At 48.2% G+C, this 18483-nt stretch overlaps 1 protein-coding gene across 6 annotated transcripts in view; it reads left to right on the forward strand.

Annotated features, from left to right (window-relative positions):
* The first annotated feature begins 810 nt into the window (after positions 1 to 810).
* PXYLP1 (2-phosphoxylose phosphatase 1) overlaps positions 811 to 18483 on the forward strand; it is a 63086-nt gene continuing 45413 nt past the window's right edge. The window contains exons 1-3 of one of the 6 annotated variants that reach the window (XM_055110543.1): positions 941 to 1482; positions 3273 to 3408; positions 3972 to 4042. The gene's annotated coding sequence lies outside the window, so the exon portion shown is untranslated. Of the gene's footprint in view, positions 1483 to 3272; positions 3409 to 3954; positions 4043 to 18483 lie in introns of all 6 variants that reach the window. The other 5 variants (XM_055110546.1, XM_055110545.1, XM_055110544.2 and 2 more) reach the window with 5 other exon arrangements.

Raw genomic sequence — 18483 nt, forward strand, 5'->3', positions numbered from 1 at the left:
TCTCTGATAATCGCTGTTGGTCGTTTCATCTCCCACAGAGAAATCTGGTGGAAATCTGCACCAGCTGAGGAACCTAACATTTGCAATAAATGACCCACAAATACTGATCAAACCAAATACAACCGTTCGCCTATCAGATGTCTAACGGGGCGTTACAGGCAGCCCTCAAGTGCTCTGAGGATCTTCAGCAGCGGCTCCAAGGAAGCCGCGGGCCGGGAGCAGGTGGGAAGGGCGACTGCGCGGGGCCACGACCTCCCCGGGTCCCTGCAGGCCGTTGGAGACGGAGCAGCAGCGAGGACTAGAGCAACACAAGGCCGGATGTGTTCTGAGCCGGAAGAGGAGTGTGGGATAGGCCGAAAGGGGTGGGGGGTGACAGTTTGGGTCTACGTGGCAGCAGGCGCACCCCAGACGCGCGCGCCCACCCGGCGATAGCATCAGCGGCGCCAGGGCAGGCACATGGCCCCAAAGCACCCACACTAGGGCCCGGGCCGGCCAGGGCTGTGTTCCTGGGCCTTGGCGCGCCTCCGCGCAGTCCCTGATCGCAGGTCAGGAGTTGTGAGGCACGCGGGAGCCCTGCGCGTCTGTGGTCGTGGTCCCTGCGCGCTCGGCTTGTCCGTGCCCGTGGCTTTGCACGCCGAGGGCTCTGCAGACTGACCAGTCTCTCCGGGCTGTGCTGGGCCTCCCAGAGGCAGCGTTCTCTCAGCAACCCCGCGCGGTCGCCCCAGCCCAGCCGCACCGCAACACCGCCTCCGGGGCGGAGCTCCAGGGCTCCTGGTGCAGGGCCGGCCGAACTGAGACGGGGCGCGGCGGGGTCGGCAGGGGGCGCTGCCGGGCCCCGCGAGCTCCCCGGTGGCGGGTGCGCGCCGCCCTCGCCTCCCCTCGCGCCGGGAGGAGCTGGCGGCGAGCGCCGAGTCGGGCGCGCAGCGGCGGAGCTGGGGCCGGCCTGGGACCATGGGCGGTGAGTGCGGCGCGGGCCTGGGCCGGGGCGGTTGCCGTTGGGGCCGAGCCGCGCAGAGGTTCTAGGCGGGTGGGCGTCCAGGGTCCGAGGTTGGGAGACTGAGGGGGTCCCCCTAACTCGCCAGTGGGAGAGGGGCGGGAAGGCTGGGGGCGCTTCGAAGCGTCGGGTCCGAATCCCGCGACTAAGCCTCCTCCTTTATCCCCGCGCTCGACCCTGAGCCTAGGACTTGCGCCCTCTTTCCTGCCACTCCCCCCGTGCGCCCGGTGTCCCAGCCCCGGCGCCCGCCCCATAGCCCCCTTCTCCCAGAGCTGGCGCCGTCTCACGCCCGCTGCGAACCCCCGGCTCTGTCTCCAAGCCCTCGCCCCCCGCAGCCCCGCACTCTCCCGCGGAGCCCGCCTCCACCTCGCCCCCGCCCCTCCAGCCCTCTCCCGCACGGCCCCCGCACTCCCGCCGCTGGATTCCAGCCGAGATTCAAGCTCCCGGGATCCCCCTTCCCGGGCGGTCCTGAGCCGGCTAGTCTCCAGGTAAGCAGGCGGCCGCAACTTCGCGACCTTTCCCGGAGACGGGGCTGGCTCCTCTTGGCAGCCACCTGCAGCCTGACGCCTCCGGGAGTCCCGGGCCTGGCCACGGGGCCGCCCGAGCGCAGGTTAACATTCCTGGATGCGCAGGTTAGGACCGTGTGGTGTAGACCCACGACGTTGCTTTTGCTGGTGAACTTGCATATGTCCTGATCTTTTAAATAAGCTGGGTTTGTCACACACACACACACACACACACACACACACACACACACACACACACACACACACACAGAGAATGGATTTGCTTAGGGTAGGTTGCCTGCTTTGCAGCCGCAGCTGCCTTTTAAATTGTGCCTGTGGATGGTAAAGGATTCACGGTGCAGGACGTGGAGCCATATTTTCCCACTTCGGCTGTGAGTTCAGCGATTGCGAGGGGGCTCTGTAGTGAGTGAGGTTATCACCGCCTGGCTAGCCAGTGTCTTTGCGGAAAGGCAAGGATCCTTTGTAAGCATTCAACAAGTAAAATCAGGAGAGATGGGGAATCAGATAGAGCTGTGAATGGGGAAGTGTAGGGGGGTGGATGGGGGATCGGAGAGTGCTCCACAAATGGAGCCGTTTGTTGATATTTGCAGAAGGCCCGTGGGTGTGAAGCTGGCAGTGCGGAGCCCACCCTTTCAAACGGGATGCGACTGCGGTCGGGCTTGGCAGTAACTTACCCTCCTCAGAGGTGTTGGTGCCCAATCGGGACATCTGTGGGAAGGGGATTTATAGCAGATGGATCAAAAGGCCTCGGGCGCGGTGGCTCACGCCTGTAATCCCAGCACTTTGGGAGGCCGAGGCGGGCGGATCACCAGAGGTCGGGAGTTCGAGACTAGCCTGACCAACATAAAAACCCCGTCTCTACTAAAAATACAAAATTATCCAGGCGTGGTGGTGCATACCTGTAATCCCAGCTACTCGGGAGGCTGAGACAGGAGAATCGCTTGCACCTGGGAGGCAGAGGTTGCAGTGAGCTGAGATTGCGCCATTGCACTCCAGCTTGGGCAATAAGAGCAAAACTCTGTCAAAAAAAAAAAAAAAAAAAAAAAAAAAAAACCCTCGTGGTCCCTGGAGAGAGGTGAAGATGCACGGGACAGCCTGAAAGCCAGTGTATGAATCTGCCCCATCCCTTCTCCTGGCTTTCATTAAGTCTTGGATTAAATTAATTGCTTATCTCAGAGAAAGGATGTGTAGGGGGAACTTCTCTGTTAGGGATTGGCTCCTGGCCAGCCCATCCTCACTGATGCCTTGGGAGGCTGCGTTTGGGCACCAGGAACAGCGTGGGCCACCTGGCCTTTGGAGCACAGCACTCCAAGTGTTTGTGGAACTGCAGTATCTGTAACTCTTTTTTCTATTGATCAGCTTGAATAGTAATTAGCTCAATATTACTTCACTATTGATTAGATAAGTATCCCAAGGACATACTGGGGCTCAGTAGGGTCTCTCTGTCCAGAAATTCCCGTGGGCTTCTCCTTGGCCCTCCCTACACCGCTCTGTGATGAGTCGCTGTCAGATGCCCCACTGTGCAGGAGCATCTTCAGGGATGAGTGGAAGGAACCACCTCTGTGGCCCCAGGTCCCTGCCTGGTCCCCCGTCTACCACATAGGGGTACTCAGTGTTTGTGAGGAAAAAAAATGGATGCCCCGGTGAATTAGTCTGAGTTCACAACCAATGTTTTCTACACTTTGCTACACTGTTCAAAATGTTACCCTTAAATTCAACAGTTTTTTTTTTTTAATGTGTCATATCACCAGAGACAAACTCATTTTTGTGTGTGTTTGGAGCAGTGAGTGCAATCTACAGATCAGTCTCTGATGGTGGGTCGTTAACCTCAGTGGGGACTCCAAGATTTCCATGAAGAAAATCAGTTGTCTTCATTCAAGAATTGGGGTAGGTGGTGGTGGGCGCCCTTGGAAGCTACTAAGTTTGTCTGCTGAGGGTTGAGTCCACCATAGCTTAACCTATAGTGCCCAGAGCTGTAGCCCCAGTCCCCTTTAACATTTCCTATCCCTGCCCACTGACGGAGGAAGCTCCCAGGGAGACAGGGTACCACTTGCAGAGCCCCACTGGCCGCTTCAGATTGCACCATCCCCACTCCAGTGGGTGTTGCTTCCTGTGGCGGGCTGGGAGTGCCTCTTGCACATTTCTGGCACTGTGGCTTGCAGCTCTATTGGTGGGAGGGAGGTTGGTGTTTTGGGCCAGTGCTTTGGTCTCTTGGAGGTGGCTATAACCCACTGGCAGATGGGGCAAGGTCCAGCTCTTGTGCCTCTGTCAAAGGCCACCCCCAGGCAGTACAGCCAAATGCTGGGGGGGTGGGAACACCTCATGTCCCCCTTTTTTGTGGGGGAATCTGGAAAGGGCTAAAATTGAGACTGCCACTTGGCTGTGGGAGCCTGCACTGCCCCTGGCTGTCACAAACTTATCTTTCTTACCCAGATTGTCTCTGTCTTCAGGTCTGGCTCAGAATTCCTGCAGTTGGTGAAAATCTGTTTTCTAGAAGAGGTTTAATTAATGCCTGCAGTCTGTGAGTAAGAGAAAGGGAGGAGAGGGAGAAAGAGACATACTACTATCTAGAGGTGGGTGGGAGAAAGGATGGGAGAATGTTCAAGGTCCTGAAAATTCATAGGGGGAGATTTTGGCCCCAGAACCTGTCCCTGGACAAGGTTCCTGGTTGGTGGATAAGGAAGTGTGCCCACATTCCAGTGTAGGGGTTACCAGTTAGGAGCAAAGTCACTGAGATAGGAAAAATGGCCCCATGGGAATCTGAAATCCATTTGCTGGGCCCATCATTCTGGTTTTGAGAAGGCCTTGAAAGCCAGCTGAGACTTGGGCTTAGCACGGCAGGAGAGAACTGAGCTGTTTGAAGTTTTTGAATGAGGTGTGTGCCCTTTTGGAAATAATGGCTTGAGCAAGATTGGTCTGGGGTTTGGCCTGGGAAGCCACTTTACCATGGCTTAATTTATAGGCCCTGAGCTGTAGCCCCAGTCCCCTTTGACAGCACCCATTTTCCAATGGAGGAAGCTTCCAGGGAGACAGGGTACCACTTGGAGAGCCCCCCTGGCCACTTCAGATTGCAGCCATTGCCACTTCATCTCACCTGAGGTGCTGAGGGGAGAGTCTAGGTAAGTGACAAAAGGAGCAGTGGCTTGTAAGGTCTGTGCACCTGTATTTAGGAGGTGAAGAAGAGGGAGCAGCTTTCTAGTAGGATGGTGGGCCTTTTGATAGAAGCATCTCCCAGGGACTCTTTTTGAACCTGCTGCGCAGCCTTGCAGGTAAACGAGGGCCCATTGGAGCCTCTCAACCTGGAGATGCTGCACGGCAGCCACGAGGAGGCACCCGTGAACCCAGAATGAATTTCAGGGTCCGCTCTGAGTCCAAAAGGCAGGAGGGCCCTGGCCAACTAACACCTAACTGAGCCACAGACTCTGGCCTGTTTATCCTCCACCCTCAAAACCAGCAGGCTTCTCTGACCCTTTTTGGACTTTGGCTGGGGAAGCCACTGGCTTTTGGAAAAAGTTCAGTCTGCAGTGATGGCGGGAACAATCTCAGGAGTGTGGAAGAAGTTAATGATTAAAAAGGCATGGAAGAAGAACTGGATGGCGGCTTGGGGAGTAGTTCCTGCAGTCAGGAGGCACCCTTCACCTCGTTCCCTTGGCCCACAGTCATCTGTGCATGCGTCTGCCCCTCCCTCCATCAGTGGAGCTCCCTCTGAGCTGCGTACTCGAGGGTGGAGGAGAGTTTAGGGGAACTCAAACATGTGGTAGTAGAGACTGTAGTAACTTTAAAATTCTCTTTGTATTTGCAGAATCATTTCCCCAATTTACACACTCATGTTTCAGTTTACAGGGCATCCTTTTGTCACCTGCTCACCACCCTTATGCCCCTGGGTGTGACCAGCTTCCTCAGAAAGAGCTGTAATCAATAGCATATTGATTAAAAAGCATATTAAGATTAAAATTATTGCACCTGGTTTTGATGCCCCCACTCTCTCCCCTTTCCTCCTCCACTTCTGTTTGTGGTTACAGCCATCGTTTACATTGAAGTTACAAATCATTTTGAATATTATTTGTCCCACCCCTCAGTTATTCAGAGACATGTGTCTTTTCAACCAACAAAACCACAGCTTGCTTTCCTAGGCTTACCTCATTCTTGGATCTAACACCAACCTTCAGGCCTTCAGAGATCCAGCAGTATCATTTTGAGCTTTTAACCGTAAAATAAAATGAAGCTCTTACTTGCTGTTTGTTCTCTGCAGACATAGGAGAATCCAGTTAGAATTAAACATTTACTGTCTTGTTAAGGCTTTATGCTTCTAAAATGAAAGTGGCAGTTGGATTACCGTAAAGTTAGTAAAGTTGTAGAACAAATTTTTGGAAGCTCAGAAATAATAATGGAGGGACTTACAGAAGTAAACTGTTAAGCTTAAATCTTAAAACATAGATATAAATATGAACTATCTTGAAAGTATAGAAAATTTGGCAAGTATAGATTAATAAGTATATATTTTATGCAAATTATATTAATTATTAGGATCATGCATTATGTTTATACAGTACCTTACTATATAAAAAAGCAACTTTGTCCATATCTCATTTGATTCAATAAGCCTGCGATCTGCTTAGAGATGGGGAGATGGGACCTTGGGATGGTTAAAAGGCTTCCTCTAGAATTCAGATCTCATAAGTAGAGAAATACTATGTAAACCTGGATATCCCTGCCCACGTTGCTTGATAACCGAATGTGGTTACATAGTTTTTTGAAAATTGTAGGTGGTCCTATTCTTAGGGATAAAAGTAGGCATTGGTTTTCTCTAAAACTTTCTGCAAGTCAAACAAACAAACAAAAACTCTGTATGTAGCACCCAGAAACCTGAAAGGACTTCTCAAGGTTTGTGGATGTCAGAGGTTCTCTGTTGATGACTTCCTAATACTAGAGTACCTGAGTTGGTTGTGTATTCAGCACAGTGCAGTGATTGAGTGTGTACATTCAGAGGCCAAACTGACTTTAAACCCTGGCTCTACCATTACTAGCAATGTACCCTTGAACAAGTTACTTCTCTGTGCCAGTTTCCTTATTTGTAAAATTTGGGTGGTGATAATAATACCTACTTCATGGTACTGTTGTGAAACTGAAATATAATAATACATGATGAGGGCTTAGAAAAGCACCTACCACATGGTACATGCTTTAAAAATGTTAGCTGCTATTCCTATTCATTTGTTTCTTAAAATTACCTTTTAGGCGCCAACCGACTGCACTGAGATGATGGATACAGGATAATAGTCTCTGTCCTCATGGAACAGAGGACATTATATTTCAGTTTGTGGTGAAGGACATGAATGGCGGTGCAGATCGATTTCCAGGCACTTGCTCACTTACAGCCATGAGAGGCTGTGAAGGGGCTGACCATGGGGTGGTGACCTTGCCAGCTCTTTGAAACAGGCGCTCATTTTGACTCATCTGTGTCTGACACATGCTGGTTGTTTTAACTGTCACTCTTGGCCTCAGGTTGTTAGTGGGAAGCATGGTAAGAGATCCTAGATCTATTTAGTCACCTGGTTTTGCCAACACTGTTTTTGGTCCTGGTTGACAGAATGCTGCCCTGGCTACTATTTTGGACTGGACTGGCTCTTCAGCAGCCCCAGAAACCTTTGGTACTATCAGAGACCCAGTTCTCTGAGCAAGAAATGGCACAGCTGCTCCTGAGAGCAGGTAGGGGACTAGCCAGAGGCAGGAAGCCAGAACACCGCATTTCCTGTGTCTGCCGTAGCTAGAAACTTCTTGACCCAAAGAAACTATGTTGACGGGCATGGGTTTCCTAACTGGTGCTGGAAAGAGAGGACCTTCCTCCTCAGACCTCGCTTTGCTTGCTCTGTGCGTCCTACAGAGAGGCTCCAGCATGGCAGCCTGCCCGACTAGCACCTGCCATCATGGAGCTGGCACGGCCTCCAGCAATGGGCTGTCGACCAGAAAATCCTTCTGTGATTGCTGCTTCAGGAACTCGAGTGCTTCTCTGCCTCGTTTGAGCGTGATTAGCCCAGCTTGTACTCAACATACACTGGAATACTTCATACCGATAAGTCAGCAGTCAGACTGGAAAACCAGTCATCAGTTATCTTAGTGGCAACCAGCTTATTTTTATTTACTTTAAACTATGGTTGACCCTTGAACAACTCAGGGGTTAGGAGCACTGATTCCCCCCACCATGGCCCCCCACAGTTGAAAATCCAAGTATAACTTTTAAATCCCCAATATCGTAACTATACATAGCCTACTGTTAGCCAGAAGCCTTACTGATAATGTAGTCAGTTAACACATATTTTGTATGTTGTATGTATTATATGCTGTATTCTCACAATAAGCTAGAGAAAAGAAAATGTTATTAAGAAAATCATAAGGAAGAGAAAACATTTCCTATTCGTTAAGTGGAAGTGGATCATCATAAAGGGTTTATCCTCATTGTCTTCACATTGAGTAGGCTGAGAAGGAGGAAGAGGAGGGGTTGGTCTTGCTGTCTCAGGGGTGGCAGAGGCGGAAGAGAACCTACATGTAAGTCGACCTGCTCAGTTCAAATCCGTGTTGTTCAAGGGTAGACCTATGTCCTGGAAATTTTAAATGAAGTTTTGTCTTAAAAAAAAAAAAAAAAAAAACCTTGCCCCACACTTGTAAAACAAAGAAACAGCAAATAATGCCAACCTTTTGTATGCAGGGAGAATTAAGGTAAAAGGGGGAAAACCCTTTCTCTGTTTTACAAATGGCTCCCCAGGTGCTCTGACTTCTCTGGTCATGATCATCTCTTGATTTCCCAGACTGGAACCTCTTTTGTCGCCAGTGTGTCTGTCTCCGTTGCAGTCCCTAATGGAAACACAGACCTGAAAAATCAAAGCTTGGGCATTTATGGTCGAAGGTCGTGGCATGGATGGTTGATTTTTTTTGGCTCTGTCTTCAAAGTGAAAAATCACTGTCTTCTTTGAGAAAGAAAGTATATTTTGGGAGGTGGCTAACGTCAGCAGGCAGGAAGATCTAAGCAAGCCTGTCTCATCCTCGGTTCACATAATTTCTAGCATTGCTAAGTTAGCAGCATATGATTTTTTTTCTCCTCTTGTGCATCTTGCTCTAATGACTGCTGATTATCTTGAAACAGCTGCATTAATTGATGGTGTTTAACGACTCTACTTACACTAAGTAATTGCAGTTGGCTTGGCTGAGGATCCCGAGTTCTTTTTACTTGCTTTTTAGCTTGAGAAGTGTTTATTTACTCTGTGTGCCAAATGCCCGAAGGGGAGTTGGGAATGCCTCACCTCAGTGCCAGCCCACTGCCCAATGCTCACACTCTCCTGGGACATCATCACGTGCCACCACAGCATCCGTTCCCTGGGTATTCTGATTGTCTGTTCATGGGCCTGTCTTCCAGCTTGATAGGGAGCCCCTAGAAAGCAGGGACCATACCCAGCTCATCTGTAAAGCTTTGGCCTTTAGCACAAGGACTGGCATGAAACAGGCCTCAATAAAATTTGGGTGAATGAATGATGAGTGGTTGTAAAGCATATCAGTTATGAATGTGTCTGGCTGAAAGTAGCAGAAAGCCCTGGCTTAGTGGCTTAAGTAAATAGGGGTTTGTTTATCTTATGTAACAAAATGCGTGAAGATAGGTGATTGCTGGTGTTGGTTTCAGCAGCTGACATCTGTCTGTACTGACACTTGTGTTACTCTCTTGGCCTTTCCTTCATGATGGCAAAAAACACCAGCAAACCAGATGTCCCCTGACATTCCATGGCCAGAACTGTATCACATGGGTTGCCCCCAGTTAAACGGGCCATGTGAGTGTGTAGTGGGGCACACTGAGGAAGGCTCACTGCTTAAACAAACTAAGTATGTTTAATGGTTCAAATATGGTAGGCATTCACTTTTTGCTCACACACAGTCCAAAATGGCTGTTTCTGCTTGGGGCTTTCCTCCAAGAGGAGATTCAGGGACTCAGGCTCTCAAGGCTGCCATGCTCCTTTGCCTCACTCAGCTGAAGAGGAAGGAACATGGAGGATGGTGTGTGGGAGGATTTTGTGGGCCAGGCTCAGAGGTGCTGAACTACTGGCCCTGACATTCCACTGGCCAGGGCTCAGTCGCGTGAGCATACCTTCCAAGGGGAGGAAATGTGGTCCAGCCACATGCCCAGGAGGGAAAGGAGATGGGTATCACAATTAGCTGGCAGTCTCTGCTACACTGTCTGCCCCCTCCTCCCCCCAAAAATCAGGATTCTCTTAACAAGAAAGAATGAGTGGATATTGAGGGGCTAGTGGGGGTGTTTTCTTTAGAAGGAAATGCTGTGCTAAGAAGGCTCCAGCCAAAAGTCGTCTCTTCATCCCCAGGAGATCATCTGTTCTGAATCCCTGCTTCTGTTCCTACCTTTGGGAACTGGGCCAGATGACTCAGTAGGACAGTGGGAGGCCCTCATTATCCCCCTGTCTTGACACAGGGCATGTTCTTAACAGCTTTGTGGGAATGTGTCCTAGTTGATTCACATCAGCAGTTGGAGGTTACCCCAGAGGAAATGGTCTTTAGTCCCCCAAGGCCAGAGGAACCTATGAGAGCCCCTTTTTTTCAAGTGCCCCTGCCCACTCAACCTTCCAAAGCTTCTCTTCCTCTCCAGCCCCCACCCCCGCCCACATCTGGAGGGGAGGAGAGGACACAGCAAAGAGTAACCTGATTCCCCGCTAATTCATTAAAAAGTGTTTTCCCACTACTTCCTGCTAGTTTTCCTCAGTAATAATTGATGAGTGGTATATTGATATACTGGGCTGTAGTGCTTTATTCTTGTTTAGTTTGTTGTAGGTTTCTGTGATGGGGCTATTCCATCCACAGCATTCTTCCTGGTGCTCACCCTTCCTTTTTCCCACCCTCCCTCCCTTCCCCTACACACCTGTTGAGCACCTGCTGCTTGCTCTGCTGTCTCTCCACCCAGCCCTGGGGAAGGTGGGCAAGGAAGCTGACATGAGTCTGTCGTGTTGATGAGTAGAGTGGGAGGGGTAGGCTCTGAGGGCTGTGGTTGCCCAGTATTGGAAGATGTCACCCAGCCTTGGGGTCAGGGAAGGCTTCCAGGGGAAGGTGGTGCTTAAGCTGAGTTTAAGGATAAGAAGGAGTTAACCAGGTCAAGAAGACATCTGGGTCAAGAAGACATCTGGGCCAAGAGAGTGGAATGGGCACAGACATTGAGTTATGAAAAGGGGGAACAGCAAGTCGACTGTGCCAGAGTCGTGCGAGATGGTGTGGCCATTCACCCGTCCAACACTGCTGTGCCATGGGGCCTGGCCTTACAGGGTCTTGCAGAAAAGGACCAGCCCCCATGGAACTCATGGGCTGGCTGTGAGAGGGGATGAGTCTGCAGAGGAGTTTGGGCAAGAATCTGAGGAGGGCTTGGCTGCTGTCCCAGACTCTGCTCTAAAGGATCTGCTGCTGGAGGCTGAGTAGGAGAGGGGCCCCATCACTTGTGCCATCACGTCTTGTGCCCCGTCCCTCTGTGTCTGATTCTTGACTGGTCCTTTGCCTGGGCATTACTCAGGCTATAAAAATAGAGGCTGGCACCAGAACTCCAGCATGTAGTTGGTGAAGAAAGCTGAAGCTGTCATTACATATCAAGATACTTGCCAGGGAGATTTTTGATGGAGCACTTTCTTGGAGCCCAGAGGATGAGGTTCTAAAGTTGGCTTATAGTTTTTTTCTCCCTTGGACTTATACCAATGCTTCTGGCTACTCACTTGGAATATGTACTGGTTGTGCTTGTTACTCACCCCCGCCCCAGGCTCATACATGCCCTTGAGGACACATTGAAATGAACGCTCAATCCTGAAATCCACCAAATGAGGGCTCACCTTGCCACAGACTGGCCTGATTAGAGGGGCTGAGTCCTCTCCATGGGGCCCGCTGGAGGCTGGCGTGCAGTCCATCAGGTGTTCATGTCCCATGTAAGGCAGGACACCCTGGCCCGAAAAAGGAACTTTCAGCACTGCCTGAGAAGGTAAGGGTTCTGATAACTGTGCTTTCTTTCCCTAAGGAAAAGAGGGCTGAGCCAGGGTTTAGCAAAGCTGTCAGCTGCCTTGATTGTGATGAATGGTTCCAAGGGTGATTTCCTTCGTTCTCCCTCCCAGCCCTGTTTATTAAGGTGGACTGGAGACAGTGCTGGGGGGTGGGGTACAGAGAGATGAACCATCATGCTAGTCTAAGCCAAGGGCTGAATGAACTGCACTTTGCTTCAAGGTGGGTTAATCTGTATTTGTAGACAGAGACTGAATAGTTTGATGCTGTTTTTTGGGTGCCTTCTTGGTCCAAGTGCTGCAGGGAATGCAAATAATAATGAGAACGAAATCATGACTGTCTTATGTTTTCCAGGATGGATCTCATCTAATCCCCTCCATGCCCCCTGAGGCAGGCAGCAATATTACACTCCACTAGAATAGAAGCTCCATGAGGGCAGGAATTTGGGGCTGGTTTGGTCACTTCGAATCCCCAGCTTCTATAACTATCCTTGGCATAGAGCAGATGCTCAGTAAATATCTGAATGAATGAATGAATGAATGAATTACTATTTGCAGGTGAGGACACTGCAGCTCAGAGAGATTAAATACTTTGCCCGAGCTGTTAGGTGGTGGAGTAAAAGGCCTGGTCTCAGTGCCAGGGAGGGACCATGAGCTGTGACTTGGGGACCCCAACTCTACTGCCCCTGGAATGAGAGCTACTTCTAGGATAGCAGTGTAGGAGGGCCAGAGCCTGCCTGGCCTGGTCTACTGAACACAGCACAATCTTGGAAAAACCCACCAAGTATGTATGATGATACAGCCACAAGGACCCAGGAGGTTGGAGGGTGTCTTCCTGCTGCCAGTGCCATGATGTAACTCAGAGGTGGGGTGATATGCAGTCTGTATCTATCAGCAGCTTGAGAGTGACATTTCAAGAATACCACCTTCATCCAGTCAGGCGTATGCTGAGAAACTTTCAGTGACTCCCTACTCCTACGGGAACCTAGTCTGGCTCCAGCCCTCCTCCACCCTGTTCACTGATGACTCACTGCATAAGGCCTGTCATCCACGGTACGGTGACATAGGGGTGGGCTTTGCAGCCTGCCTCTGTACCATTTATCCTCACATCAGGCACGCCCACTGACATCCTCCCTGCCTTTTAGTTTAGCACAGTTTCCGCCTCTTTCACGCAGCCCTCTCGCTGATCATCCCAGCACAGTCCCCCACCCCTCAGGTGCCTGTAGCCTTTGTCTGTCTGTACAGTGCATTTCCTAAGGATGTTCTTGGAACTCTGGGTTCGGCAGGTGGATGGGGCTGCTGCTAAGTGAGGCACGAGGCCCCTCCCAGTCCACCTAAGCACCTCCACTGCTACCTGAATTCCACATCAGATTCCATGTTGTGATGAGTTTTGAAAGAGGATACTGTTTGAAAACCACTGGTCTCTATAATTTATCATGTGCCTGCCTTGTGAGATACTGCTTAACTGCATCGTTTAAAAATAACTTAAATATGTTTTACAGTACTCCTTTTTTCTGATTTTTAGAAGTAATACAAGTTTGTTTAAGAAAATTTAGAAAATGCAGAAATATATGTGAGAAAATAAGCCTGCCAGGATTCCTACTTACTTAAGGAATAGTGAGCCAGTCTTCTGTCTTGTAATTTGTTTGTTTTAAAGAAAATTGAGATTACTTGTCAGTACAGCTATAACCACTCATAATATTTAGGACATATTCTCTCCTTTTAATGTTTTTCCTTTTTTAAAAAAAAATTGTTACTTTTACAAATAGCAATTATTTAAATTCATTTTTTAAAATAGCACAGGTTCAAATTCTAAAGTGTACAATGAAAAGTCTTGCTCCTGCACCTGCTTCAAGCCATTCAGCCCAGCCTGTACATGCTATATTGTAGCTTGTCTTTTTGACTTAACAATATAACGTTTCCCTCTGTCATTACTCACCTTTTTTTTGGTTATTTGCACCCAACATACTATAAAATCAAAGCATTAAAATATGTGAGTAAATATTGGAAAGTTCTTCCTACTTCACAATAGAGATCACACTGTTAATTTCAGCAGCCATCTCCTGCTAGACCTTTTTCGGTAAATTTATGTTTTCCGAAAATTTACATATATATGTTGGAATATGCTAGCGTTGGTTTTACCTAAGTGAGATTACACTGTATCTAGTATGCTGCTACTTTTGTTTTCTGTCTTTTGTTTTTAACTTGGTGATATTTCTTGGAGGTTTGTCTGTCCACACCTAAGCCCACTTCTTTCTTTTTTTAAGGCTGAATCGTGTTCCATTGTTTGGACAAACTGTGATTTTCCAACTGTTTCCCTATGGATGAACATTTCAGTTATTTTCACATTTTTATAATGACTCCTAATGCTGCTTTGTACATAGGCGGTAACACTTTTGTAGGATAGAAACCTGAAATACAAATTCTTGGGGCAAAAGATGTGCATGTTTATTGTTTTGGTGGAGACCACCATTTCCCCTTCACAGATACTATTCTAATTAATCCTCTCACCAGCAGTGTATGAAAGAACTCATCCCCCTGAGACTAACTAACATTCATGATAGGTGAGAGGTGAATTTTTTTGGCCAATCTGAAAGGTAAGAAATGCCACTAACTCCCTTTTTTTTTTTTTTTTTTTTTTGAGACAGAGTTTTGCACTTTCATGCAGGCTGGAGTGAAGTGGCGCAATCTTGGTTCACTGCATCCTCCGTCCCCGGGGTTCAAGCGATTCTTCTGCCTCAGCCTCCCACGTAGCTGAGATTATAGGTGCCCGCCACCATGCCCAGCTAATTTTTGTATTTTTAGTAGAGACAGGGGTCTCTACTAAATATAGCTTTGTCATGTTGGCCAGGCTGGTCTCGAACTCCTGACCTCAGGTAATCCACACGCCTTGACCTCCCAAAGTGCTATGATTATAGGCATGAACCACCCACACCTGGCCGCCAGCTCATTTTTAAATGTATATTTCTTTCCATCCTGGCTTTCCAAACATATGCATAACTATACATATTGATTAGAATCGTGCCATGCCTTGTTCTCTGTCCTTTTTTCCTTTCACATTAGGTCAGGGACGTTTTCTCTGTTCATGGCATTCTCTCCAAAAGCTCAGTTGTTCAGGGTTGCTGGCCTGTTGAGCTATTGCAGATCACCTGGAGTGTTTTTTATTTTAGTTTATTTGTGTCTTTGATCTTCAAAGATCCTGGGAATGACAAGTCATAGAAAAGAAAGGAAAGCAGAAGAAACACCTCCTGCAGAGAACTGGCACAAGGAGTGTCCAGTAGACAAGAACCAAATGAAAATCAGAATTAGATATTTGCTCAGGGGCTCATCTCTTAGGTATTTGGTGGGGAGGTCCCTAAAATATCACCATGAGCTCTTGTTATATATGGATATTGTATACTCTGTGTTATATGTTAAGCTTGACCTGTTCCGTGCATTCTGCTATGAAAAGTACACAGCTTTGCTGTTGTTGTTTGGATAGAGAGATTATGATGTTTTCAGAGCATTTAATGTCAGTGGAAACATCCAGGAGTCAGTGTGGTGTGATGGAAATAGCATTGAACTGGAAAGTCAGGAGAGCTGGCTTCAGACTCTAGTTCTTCCCCCGACTGACCGACTAAACCTGGAGAAGACACCTAGCCTTTTGGGTCGCCTGGGGTCTGTGTGGCAAGGATGACCTGGGTGTAATGGGTTTGGAAAGCTTGGTGGGGGATAGGCTAGCAGTTAGAGATCAATTCCAGCTTAATATTAAAAGAGAGCTCTCTAAGAATTGGCACTTTCTAAGATGAGACTGGCTGTATGTTGCCAGTTTTCAGAAATGTTCTGACAGGCGGTCAGTCAGCTCTCTGCAAACACGCAGACACTACCCCTACTGTCATGTGGCTTAGGGTCAGTCACAGGAGACAGCCAGCCAGCCAGGAATTTCACCATGGTCATTTGATTACATAATGAATAGTGCTGAGAAGTGTCATGGAGGAGAAATACAGGGTAACTTGAGAGTGTGAGACAGGGTGCTAAACAAGGCGGGTGAGTTGAAGGGCAGCCTCTATGAGAAAGTGATCTTTGAGCTGGGATCCAGGGCATGGTCAGCAGTCAACAAGGTGAGAAAGTGGAGGCACAGAGGAGAGGCAGCATGCTGGCTGGAGGCAGGTTGGGGGATTGCTAGTGGCTGTAGTGAGTCCTCCATTCATTAATCTCTTCATTCATACATTCATTCACTCTCTCAACAAATATTGGTTAAGCACCTGCTCTGGACCAGGCAGTGTTCTTGGCCCTGGGGATACATGTATAGGGAGCAAGACTGACAAAGTTCCCAGCCTCGTGGAGCTCAGTGTTGCCACATAGTAAATCATTCCCAAACTTGGTGCCTTAAAACAGCCGTCATTTTACACTTATCCTCATAGTCTGGAGGTAGACCAGGCCCAGCCGGCTGTTTCTCATACATGTGTCTCACACAGTTATTCAGGCAATAACTGGTCTCATTCTCTGTGTTTTTGAGCACTTCACCCTTGGCTTCCAACCCACTACCTGTCTCAGCTCACCAGAGTCCTCCCAAAAAGGCAGTCCAGTGGCCTTATGTGCTGGCTCCAGCATGCTCCTTGGGGTCTTACCTCCCTCCCCTGCCTCAGGCAGCTCCAAGAGTAACAGGTTTCTCCACCTCAGGTTCATTCTTGGGGAGCAGGAGTGATGCCCTTTTGACATTCCAGGCACCTGCCCAGCTGACCCAGGCCTGGAGTCCCCAGTGAGCAAGGCTCTTCTGTGGGGCTGAGAGATGTCTGGGTCTGGGAGAGGCATAGTGTGAGGGCTTGAGGTGAGGCTGCACTGGTAGGTGGGGCCATGGAGGCCATGGGCAGTATTTGGTTGACATCCGTGGAGCATTATGGGAAACCACTAAAAGACCAGAGATCTGATGACTCCCTAATGGGAAGATTACAGAAGACAGTCCTTCTTGGAAAACAAGATTTTAAAATTAATCTGTTAGAATGATTTGTCTTATAAAACAAGGCTTTCAGGTATGTCCCTGAAATGCAAGTGTCCTCTAGGATTACTTGTCCTCTGGCTTAAAGAGAGGAAGCATAGATGTCCATCCTGATTCTATCAGTTATTATATCACAATCAGTGATATGGCAATCTGTGGTTCATTATCACAGAGTTGGTGGGTAGAGTCAACTTTCTATAACCAAGAGTTCACATTCTACAACAAACATTCCCACCACTGCAATTTCCTATAACACACAACAGTACCCAAGCAGTAACTCCATGGGCCTTGTAAGAGAACTACAAAAACAAACCTCTAAATAATACAGTATAGCTTTTTGCCCTATTTGATAGACATATTAAGAAACTCCATTAGAAACTTGATTTTATTATGATAATACAGAATAAGTACTTGCTCAGTTAGCTGCAGTTTGTGGAAACTGGTGTGTAAACAAGGATCATGGCCACCCCCATTGCTTTTCATTCTCAAAATTACTTGTGTCAACCACTTTGGCTCCCAAATTTCTCATTAAGTTACATCAACCTGGAGTTGTGTGTTTCATTACAACTGTTAGCTGAGCTGAATCAAAGCTTCAGAGCTTTTAAGAGTTTTGGTTTTTTTTTTTTTTTTTTGAGATGGAGTCCCACTCTGTCACCCAGGCTGGAGTGCAGTGGCGCAATTTTGGCTCACTGCAACCTCTGCCTCCCGGGTTCAAGCAGTTCTCCTGCCTTAGCCTCCCAAGGAGCTGGAACTACAGGTGCCCGCCACCACGCCCAGGTAATTTTTTTTTTTTTGTGGCATTTTTATTAGAGACAGGGTTTCACCATGTTGGTTAGGCTGGTCTTGAACTCCTGAACTCAAATGATCCACCTGCCCCGGCCTCAAAGTGCTGGGATTACAGGAGTGAGCCACTGAGCCTGGCCTCTTAAGAGTCTTATTACCTACTTTATTGGCAGGGAGCTGGGACTCGAGGCAGTTCAGATTTCCTCCAAAGCTAAATGTCGTAATTGTAGGTAACAGTGCTCTTAGCTCTATTTTTGCTCTACCTGTCACTTTATAAGTGCAAAGGAGCAATGTGTGTGTGTGTGTATATATATACACACACACACGTATATATACACACACGTATATATACACACACGTATATATACACACGTGTATATATACACACATATATACACACACGTATATATACACACACACGTGTATATATATACACACGTATATATACACACACATGTATATGTATATACACACACGTATATATACACACACGTATATATACACACACGTGTATATATACATACGTATATATACATACACACACACGTATATATATACACACGTATATATACACACACACATATATATATATATGGAGAGAGAGACGGAGTGAGTCTGTGTGTGTGTGTGTGTGTGTTTTGAGAGCTTATTTTGGGATCTGAGTCAGAGAATCCTTGGATCTCAGCACGTGGAGGGCTCCGAAAGGTCACCCACATCAGCCCCTCTGTAGCATCACCAGCAGTGGCTACACACACTTGGCCACCTCCATGGGCAGGAGGGCTCATTCTATACTGACACTGTCAACCTCCTACTAAGTGAGACAGCCGTGTTCTCAGATTTACTTCTAAGGATGTAAAGTTCATGCCCACTGGCACTGGCAGTGATAACAAGCTACAGGGCTCCTGGTGCCCCACTCTTCTTCATGAATGAGTCATAGAATCACCTGCCAGTGAGCACAGGGTCTTGCCAAAGCTCTGTAGGTAAGTGTGATCCCAGCCTAAAAAGGCCTCATTGGGCAAAACGCCTCTCAGTGGCATGCGTGAGTGCTCCTGTCCATGAGTCCATCCAGAGCAAAATCCCGTTCCTATATAATATTGTTAACACAGAAATGCAGGCCTTGATAACCTGTCCTTTCAGGTGTGCCTGATTTACATTGCACAGCTAAGAGTCTCAGGA

This window comes from Pan paniscus, chromosome 2 (genome assembly GCF_029289425.2).
Source record: "Pan paniscus chromosome 2, NHGRI_mPanPan1-v2.0_pri, whole genome shotgun sequence".
NCBI classification, from domain to species: Eukaryota; Metazoa; Chordata; class Mammalia; order Primates; family Hominidae; genus Pan; species Pan paniscus.